At 41.6% G+C, this 10,134-nt stretch overlaps 1 pseudogene; it reads right to left on the minus strand.

The window, feature by feature from the left end:
- Nucleotides 1-8,076: 8,076 nt before the first annotated feature.
- LOC140625632 (methylsterol monooxygenase 1 pseudogene) lies at nt 8,077-8,956 on the minus strand (annotated as a pseudogene).
- Nucleotides 8,957-10,134: the final 1,178 nt, after the last annotated feature.

Below are 10,134 nucleotides of genomic sequence, written 5' to 3' on the forward strand. Positions count from 1 at the left end.
AGGATATCAGGCCCAGTGCTAAGTGCTTTATAAGGACCTAAGGGGTCCTTTTAATCTTTTTAGGAAGTAGATTTTAGAGATGGGTACTCTGAGGCTCACGAAGGTGAAGTAACTTGTGTAAAGTCATATAGAAAGTGGCAGAGCTGGATTGGAACCAGACTGCCTGATGCCAAGGCGTGTGTGATTAACCCCAATGCTTTGCCACCTCCCCATATCCTCAGAAGCTGAGCCTTGGCTGAGTGGGTAAGAGCCCAAAATAGTATGGGTTCCTAGTCCCTGGCTTCTTGTCCCTGACTGGACAAGAACTGCCCCCAAGCTAATAGTTTCCTGCTCTCTGCAAGCCACGGTAGTATCACCCGACACTTACCTTTCTCCCATTCACAAAGAAAACCAAATCATCGGATTTCGATGGGCAAGGCATTGTACCCATAAGTTCAGTTTTGCCTTACAACTCTAGGTGCAGATGTTCTTTGGCACCAGTCAGAGAAATGAAAATGTAGTGCCAAGCAATTGAAATCCTTCCCCGTGCAGAAGCAGGCAGCCTAGAGCCCCAGAGAAGAGGGCAATGGGTGGGGACTTCCTTGCTTTGTGGCCTTTTAAGTCTAGGGCACCTGTGTGGCCCGGCCTCTTACTCTGTTTCCCACCAATCCTGGCTTCAAAGCTTGCTCCGTGCACAGCCCACTCTTCCTGTCTTCTTGTGAGTTGGAGGGCTTTAGTGTGAAAACCATAAACAACCACCTAAACTTAAACCCACTCTTCATACTGTCTCAGCCCCAGGAATATATTCTGAATGGATTTCATTCTTCTCAAAGAGAGCTAGAAGTGGGCTTTCTGAGACCTCCCACTTTTCTCAACTTTTTTCTTACTCTAGAAATGTCCTCATAGGGAATCCTGTGGATAAGTGTACTACTCTGTGCCCTAAAGTGGAGGTGTGGGGTGCCACATCCACCCAGCCCCTCTCTGCCACCACGACTTCCTTTTCACCCACAGAGTTGCTCCATTGGAAAAGAGTGATATAGTTAAGGCAGCCACTTTGCAGGTAAATGATATGTGAGATCAGTAGCTCAGCGTCACACAGAAAGTTTAGTGGCAAAGCAGGAACCCAAACCAAGATCTCTTGGCTGAAAACACTAAGTGTAAAGACAGATTCTTTAATAAAAGGAAAAATATAATTTTTGATTTTTCTGAACCTCTCCAGTTAGATATTAGGAGGTAAAATCAAGCAGTTCTTGTGTTTTGGCTAAAGTAATGGCCAGGCCTCACCTATGAGTGAAGCAGGTAACCACTCAAGTGGACTGGTTTCCAGAGCGGAGGCAAGACCCCTCTGCTCCCTGACGTGTCCTTCACAAGTGCATGGAGCCTTGGCATACCGCTGTTAGGGTCAACCCTTTGCCTTAAGATGACCTCACCTTGCGACAGGGCCTCAAGCCAGAGACGGCAAGGACCTAGCATCCTCCTGACTAGGTTAACTTGGGATGATGGGCTTTCCTTCGTGGTCCACATGGGGCTTCAGAATCCGCCCACCACAGAGCTAGTCCAGAAACACTCCTAATCAAATGGAGTTGGTGGCTTCCGACTTTCTTTACTATTCTAATGCTGAAGTTCCAGGCATACCTGTCTTCCTACACCTGTGGAGATGAGTGTCTACACACGTGTGTGGATGTGCATGCAGGTGTTCTACATGTGTTAAAAAGTTGCTGAATAAACCCACAACTGGGTCCTGAGAAGAGATGTTGGAGATCATGCTTGTTTCTTAAATTCCACATATGAGTGAAACCATATGATAATTATCTTTCTCTGATTAACTTATTTCGCTTAGCATAATACATTCTAGTTCCAGCCACACCATTGCAAGTGGCAAGATTTCAGTTTTCGATGGCTAATATTCCATTGTGTATATATATACTGCATCTTCTTTATCCATTCATCTGTCAGTAGACATCTTTGTTCTTTCCACAGTTTGGCTATTGTGGACATTGCTGCTGTAAACATTGGGGTGCAGGTACCCCTTCATGTCATTACATTTGAATCTTTGGGGTAAATACCTAGTAGTGCAATTGCTGGGTTCTAGGGTGTTTCTATTTGTAACTTCTTGAGGAACTTCCATGCTGTTTTCCCGAGTGGCTGCACCAGCTTGCATTCCCACCAACAGTGTAAGAGGGTTCCCCTTTCTCTGCATCCTCATCAACATCTGTCATTTCCTGACTTGTTAATGTTAGCCATTCTGACTGGTGCAAGGTGATATCTCATCGTGGCTTTGATGTGTATTTCCCTAATGCTGAGTGATGTTGAGCATTTTTTCATGTGTCTGTTGGCCATTTGTATGTCTTCTTTGCAGAAATATCTGTTCATGTCTTCTGCCCATTTCTTGATTGGATTATTTGTTCTTTGGGTGTTGAGCTTGATAAATTCTTTATTGATCTTGGATACTAACCCTTTATCTGATAAAACATTGCAACTATCTTCTCCCATTCTGTAGGTTGTGTTTTGGTTTTGTTGACTGTTTTCTTTGCTGTGCAAAAGCTTTTTATCTTGATAAAGTCCCAATAATTCACTTTTGCCTTTGTTTCCCTTGCCTTTGGAAATGTGTCTAGCAAGAAGTTGCTGCGGATCAAAGAGGTTGCTGCTATGTTCTCTTCTAGGATTTTGATGAATTCCCATCTCACGTTTAGGTCTCCCATTCATTTTGAATTTATTTTTGTGTATGGTGTAATAAAATGGTCCAATTTCATTCTTCTGCACATGGCTGTCCAATTTTTCCAAAACCATTTGTTTAAGAGACTGTCTTTTTTTTCCATTGGATATTCTTTCCTGCTTTGTTGAAGATGAGTTGACCATAGAGTCAAGCATCCATTTCTGGGTTCTTTATTCTGTTCCATGATCTATGTGTCTGTTTTTTGTCAGTACCATGCTGTCTTGATGATTACAGCTTTGTAACAGAGCTTGAAGTCCGGAATTGCGATGCCACCAGTTTTGGTTTTCTTTTTTTCTTTTTTCTTTTTATTTATTTATGATAGTCACACAGAGAGAGAGAGGCAGAGACACAGGCAGAGGGAGAAGCAGGCTCCATGCACCGGGAGCCCGACGTGGGATTCGATCCCGGGTCTCCAGGATCATGCCCTGGGCCAAAGGCAGGCGCCAAACCGCTGCGCCACCCAGGGATCCCCAGTTTTGGTTTTCTTTTTCAACATTCCTTTGACTATTTGGGGTCTTTTCTGGTTCCATATATATTGTAGGATTATTTGTTCCAACTCTGTGAAATAAGTTGATGGTATGTTGATAGGGATTGCATTAAATGTATAGATTGCTCTAGATAGCATAGACAGTTTAACGATATTTATTCTTCCAATCCATGAGCATGGAATGTTTTACCATTTCTTTGTGTCTTCCTCAATTTCTTTCATGAGTGTTCCATAGTTTTCAGAGTACAGATCCTTTACCTCTTTAGTTAGGTTTATTCCTAGGTATCTTATGCTTTTTGGTGCGATTGTAAATGAGATCCATTCCTTTATTTCTCTTTCTTCTGTCTCATTGTTAGTGTATAGAAATGGAACTGATTTCTGTGCATTGATTTTATATCCTGCTACTTTGCTGAACTTTTGTATGAGTTCTAGTAATTTTGGGGTGGAGTCTTTTGGGTTTTTCACATTGAGTGTTATGTCATCTGTGAAGAGTGAAAGTTTGACTTCTTTGCCTATTCAGATGCCTTTTATTTTTTTCTTTATTTTTTTCTTTTATTTCTTTTTGTTATCTGCTGAGGCTAGGACTTCTAGTACTATGTTGAACAATGGTGACTAGAGTGGACATCCCTGTTGTGTTCCTGACCTTAGGAGAAAAGTTGTCAGTGTTTCCCTGTTGAGAATGACATTCTCCGTGGGTTTATCATATATGGTTTTTATGATATTGAGATATGTTGCCTCTATCCCTACACTGTGGGGAGTTTTAATTATGAAAGCATGCTGTACTTTGTCAAATGCTTTTTCTGCATCTTTTTGAGAGGATCATATGGTTCTTGTCCTTTCTTTTATTAATGTATTCCTTCACATTGATTGATTTGCAGATGTTGAACCACTCTTGCAGCCCAGGAATAAATCCCACTTTGTTGTGGTGAATAATCCTTTTTTTAAAAAAAATTTTATGTATGTATGTATGTATGTATTTATTTATTGGAGACACACAGAGAGAGAAGCAGAGACACAGGCAGAGGGAGAAGCAGGCTCCATGCAGGCAACCCGATGTGGAACTCGATCCTGGGACCCCAGGATCACGACCTGAGCTGAAGGCAGATGCCCAACCGCTGAGCCACCCATGCATCCCGGTGAATAATCCTTTTAATGTACTATTGGATCCTCTTGACCAGTATCTTGGTGAGAATTTTTGCATCCATGTTCATTGGGAATATTAGTCTGTAATTCTCCTTTTTGGTGGAATCTGTGTCTGGTTTTGGGATCACGGTAATGCTGGCCTCATAGAAAGAGTTTGGAAGTTTTCTTTCCATTTTTATTTTTTGAAGCAGCTTCAGATGATTAGATATTAATTATTCTTTAAATGTTTGTTAGAATTCCCCTGGGAAGCCATGCAACCATGGACTCTTGTTTTTTGAGAGATTTTTGATTACTGCTTCAATTTCCTTGCTAGTTATGGTCTATTCAGGTTTTCTATTTCTTCCTGTTTCAACTTTGGTAGTTTATATGTTTATAGGATTGCATCCATTTCTTCCAGATTGCCTAATTTGCTGGCATATTGTTGCTTTTAAAATGTTCCTATAACTGTTTGTATTTCCTTGGTGTTGGTTGTGATTTCTCCTCTTCCATTCATGATTTTATTAATTTGAGTCTTTTTTCTTCTTGATAAGCCTGACAAGGGGTTTATCGATCTTATTAATTCTTTCAAAGAACCAGATCCTAGTTTTGTTGGTCTATTCTACTGTTCTTTTGGTTTCTATTTAATTGATTTGGCTCTAATCTTTTTTTTTTAAATTTATTTTTTATTGGTGTTCAATTTACCAACATACAGAATAACCCCCAATGCCCGTCACCCATTCACTCCCACCCCCCGCCCTCCTCCCCTTCTACCACCCCTAGTTCGTTTCCCAGAGTTAGCAGTCTTTATGTTCTGTCTCCCTTTCTGATATTTCCCACACATTTCTTCTCCCTTCCCTTATATTCCCTCTCACTATTATTTATATTCCCCAAATGAATGAGAACATATAATGTTTGTCCTTCTCCGACTGACTTACTTCACTCAGTGGCTCTAATCTTTATAATTTCTCTTCTCCTGCTGGGTTCAGGCTTTATTTGCTGTTCTTTCTCCAGCTCCTTTAGGTGTAAGGTTATGTTGTGTATTTGAGACTTTTCTTGTTTCTTGAGAAAGGCTTGTTAGTTCCCTCTTAGGACAGCCTTTGCTGTATCCCAAAGGTTTTGAGCAGTTGTGTTTTCATTTTCTTTCTTTCTTTTTTTTAATTTATTTATTTATGACAGTCACAGAGAGAGAGAGAGAGGCAGAGACACAGGCAGAGGGAGAAGCAGGCTCCATGCACCGGGAGCCTGATGTGGGATTCGATCCTGGGTCTCCAGGATCGCGCCCTGGGCCAAAGGCAGGCGCCAAACCGCTGCGCCACCCAGGGATCCCTGTTTTCATTTTCACTCTCTTCTTTCAGGCAACTCCAAAAGCACCTGCAAATCCAACCCACTGCTTCTTTACTTGTCATTTAATAAACCAGGAACCCGGCTTATTAAATAAGACTAGCCTCTTATTTGCCACGAATAGTTGGTTGTCTATTTGATGTTTGTATCTCATTTTCCCAATTGAGTAGCAAGCTCTTGGAGGTTAGAATAGGTGGTTGTATCCCCTACACACTGCTCAACACGAATGACAACTTGTTAACTGAGGGGGTGAATATATGGCTGATTGGTTACCTGAGATACTTTTAAGTGAAAGAGGCATTAATGATTCATTCATTCATTCACTCAGTAGGTACTGACATACCATTAAATATTTATCATTGTGAGAAGCATGGAGCAGGGAAATAAGCTTTGTTCTGGGGAGGGGGATCAGTGAAGGCCTGAGGAAGGGACATCTAGTCCTGACAGATGAATGGGAGTTGATTCCGTTAGAACTGGGAATGGAGGGGAGGCAGAGGCCCCTTTTATGGCTGCTTCCATTTAGGGGAAAACTAACACAGGGATTGTTTTCCAGGGTCTACCGTCTATTCACCACCTCACTCTGCCCCTAAGAGAGGGAAGTCGTGAACACCAAGAGCTCACGGATCCCATTGACAGGAGCATGCACACTAGCAATGAAAAGCATGGATCATGGAGTTTCAAAATACTTAGAGGAATAAATCCTTCAGTGTCAACATAAAATACAAGCCTTTAATGCAGAAGAAGGGTTTTAGGGTACTAAAGTGTGATTATGGTATTAGATTTGGAAGATAAAAAATTAGTTTGGATTACGGAACCAAATACATCAATTGCTGGGAAACTGAAATCTGACCCTGAATGGCTTTGGGGAAATGTTTCTCAAACTTGTCTCAGGCAGGGAAACTTTTGTTTGATTGAAATCTTAGAGTGTCAACAAATTAAACAAAAAGGTTACCGCTTAGCCCAGAGGGCTGGGGGTAAGGCCTGGAGACCTCTGGTTTTCTCGCTTTCAGAAAGCCCCAGGGCTCTGGGGAGCTCGGTGTGAAAATGACTCAGCAGCAGAGGGAACAAAAGGTTGCCTACAGTGGAAGATAGCATGCAATCTCTGCTGAAGTTTTCTGACTCTCAGATCTTAGTCAAGACAAAGGGAAAAAAAAAGCCACCACTGCTTTTTTCTTTTCTTCCTTTAATGAAAAGGGAAGGCTAAATTTCTTCCCTTTTAAACGGGTTATTCTGGTAAGCGAGAGAAACTTGACATATATTGACCCATGAGGTTTTATGTTTGTTGTAAGAAAGGTCTTAAAGTCACATCAAAAAGTCCCTCTTACCCAGTGGAAGAATAATATTGGATGAGACACTGCCTTCCCCAACAATCCAAACAAACCTATTTCTGGAAGAAATCTGCAACAAATTCTGCTCATGGATGGAAATGGAAAAGTACTGGCCATGACTTCAGTGTTCCCAGGTTGCTGCTTTCTGTGGTGAGCTCTTCAAACCCCAAAGGCAGAACACAGCCAAGCAGACCCATAATAGGGCACTTTTAGGACCCTTGGGTTGGTCATTAAACACCTATGTTCCAGACCCTCTTTTCTCAACTGTTTTGACTATGCCATTCCCCTCCCAGGTCCTATCTCTAGATGGAGGCACCTGCAGATTCTGGGGCTGGTGGGCACCTGCTTCCTGGTATCAAAAGTTCTGGCTGCCCCAGTGGACCCTAGAGGGCAGGAGCCTAGCAGCAGAAGGTTTCTGAGAGGAAAGAAGGGCAATGAGGACTCTGTAAGTGGAGCAAAACATCTTCCCTCCTGGATAAAGACCACCCGTCTGAGGAGAAGGATCAAACAATAACGTAATTTAGATGAGAGAGAAAGGGGGAGGAAGTCGAAGTGGATAGGGTAGGCTATTAGGGAAAGTGTAACATAAATGCTAAAGAGTTGTATAGTACAGGAAATTCAATTCATAGTCTAGAACTAAAATTGACCACAGCCTCAACCAATTCAGGGGTGGGGTTGCTGGGGAGAGGGGAAAGTAAAAGCTATGAAAGTATTATTTCACTGGGCAAAGGGTGGAAACAGGGGGACAGAGACCAGGAGGCCAGGAGAGTAACTTTTCATGGTGGAAATAGTTGGTATCGTGTTTTCAAATAGTGGTAGAGAAATATGTGTTTGTTTCTTAAAATAAGTGGAAATATATCACTAGTGGTATAGTAAAACTTCAAAATTAAGAGAAGAAATGGAATTACTCATCCCTGAACAAACCAGCAAAAATAACGAGAAGAATAAAATGGAAATCATAGCTTAAGATACTTTATGTTAAGTATTTGATACATGATACTGTTCAAAAAAGAAAATTCAGCTGAGTAAATGTAAGGATCTGATTGGCTTTATGCAATAATGCATGAATTGGGCAGCATCCCATCTGGCAGATGGAAGGCAGGTTCGTCAGGGTTGGCTTCAGGGGCAGAGAGTGTCCTTCCTCAAGGCCTGCCCTTCCTGGGGGTGAGGGGTGGGGCATCTGACTGAGTGACTGAGCACACAGGCCTTTCCCTTTCAACCAAGGGGGATGAGTCGCGGGGGCAGTGCTTGCTCCAAAGCTCCACACAGAGTTCTGATGCCCCCAGGGTCTTGCTTGATTTCTTCCTCTGCTCTATTCTGCTTCTCCAACCTTCCTGTCTCTCATGTTGATCCCTGAAAAACATCCTGCTCCCTATACTCTGTCTCTGCATCTGATTCCAGAAAACTCAGCCTGTGATTCCACGTATTCTTATAGTGTGAAGAATTTGGCCAGTTTCCATAATTGAAAGCATCAATAGCGCAGACGATTTAAAGACTTTTCCTTTTGTGATGTAAGAGGAAATAGTGCCAGGTAGCCTCAGTCACCGCACAGCTAAAGCATCTTGCCAAAAGCATACACCATCTTGGCATCCCTTCCCAATCATAAGGTGTATCAAAATACTCTGTAAAATAATAAGTTCCACAGATCAAAGGAAGCTGGATACAAAAGTGATTAAAGAGAAGTACTTTAAAACATTTCCATTGGTTTTCCCATGTTTCTGGTTTATCCTTTTGAATTTTGTACTTTTTCATGAAAGGTATAAATTGGAACAAAAATCCAGGTAAACAGAACAAGAAATAAAGAACTTCGTGGACTATCAAGGATCCCCATGTTGCAATCTGGAACTTTGCATAATTATTCAACATACAGTTCCAAGCATTGTTAAATGGTTCTTGTAGGGGGTTCTCAGGTAAAAGAGAATCTACATACTCTACAGCCAAGGATGCTGAACTAAAGATGCTGATACTTTAATTTGTTGCCATTTTTCAAATATCTGCAGAAAGCCTTAGAATTCTGGCCGAACGGCAGGAATTGAGGCTACCTGGCACTATTTCCTGCATAAGCTCTTACATCACAAAAGAATATATAAATATATTCATAAAGTTCATCGTGAGTTTCAGGCTCCATTTGGAATGGAAGCTGAATATGCACATCCTTTGGAAACTCTGATTCTTGGAACTGGATTTTTCCTTGGATTCATGCTTTTATGTGATTATGTCATTCTCCTTTGGGCATGGGTAGTCACCCATTCGTTTGATAGAAACTATTGATGCCCATAGTGGCTATGACATTCCCCTGAACCCTTTATTTATTATTATTTTTTTTTCAGATTTTTTAAATTGAAGTTCAATTTACCAACATATAGCATATCACCTAGTGCTCATCCCATCAAGTGCCCCCCTCAGTGCCTGTCACCCAGTCACCCCAACCCTCCACCCACCTCCCTTTCCACTATCCCCCTGAACCCTTTAAATCTGATCCCTTTCTATGCTGGTTCTCAGCATCATGATTTCCACCACATGAACTTCATCAGAAACTATGCTTCCACATTTACATGGTGGGATAGAATTTTCGGAACAGACTCTCAGTTTATTGCTTATAATGAAAAGATGAAGAAGATTGAGAAAAAGATGCAATAAATATCTCATCTCCACCATCCGGAAAGCACACACCTTCCCTGAATTGAAGCGAGTAGCTCACATTGCTTCTGCGGAGCAGAAATAAGTGTCTTGGCTGCTCAGTGATACAAAGAACATTAACAACGTTTAATTATCTTCCTAGTGGGAATTTTTCTACTTTACATAAAAGTTCTGTATGTGTAGAAATAAGTAAATATATAACGAAGTGTGATTTTGTGAGGAGGTTGTAAAGGCCGTGTTGCTAACCTTACAGAAAGGTTTTAGGTAATGGAAGAAGAATCAGTCTGTCTTTCCCCTGTAACACCAGAGGCCTGAAGCTAAGATTGGTCTTTAAAATCCTGTAAATACATAGTGGCCATTTCAGTATCTCTTATCAGGGTGTTGGCCTCATATTGAACTTTAAAAATTTTCTGGAATTTGCCTAAACATCCAAGTATCATGGGTCGTACCATATGGGTTGACAGGGAGATTGAGGTGGCCAAGTCAGGAGAAGCCCACCCCAAGAACTTCCACTCTGGTCC

The sequence above is a fragment of the Canis lupus genome, chromosome 36, assembly GCF_048164855.1.
Source record: "Canis lupus baileyi chromosome 36, mCanLup2.hap1, whole genome shotgun sequence".
NCBI lineage: Eukaryota > Metazoa > Chordata > Mammalia > Carnivora > Canidae > Canis > Canis lupus.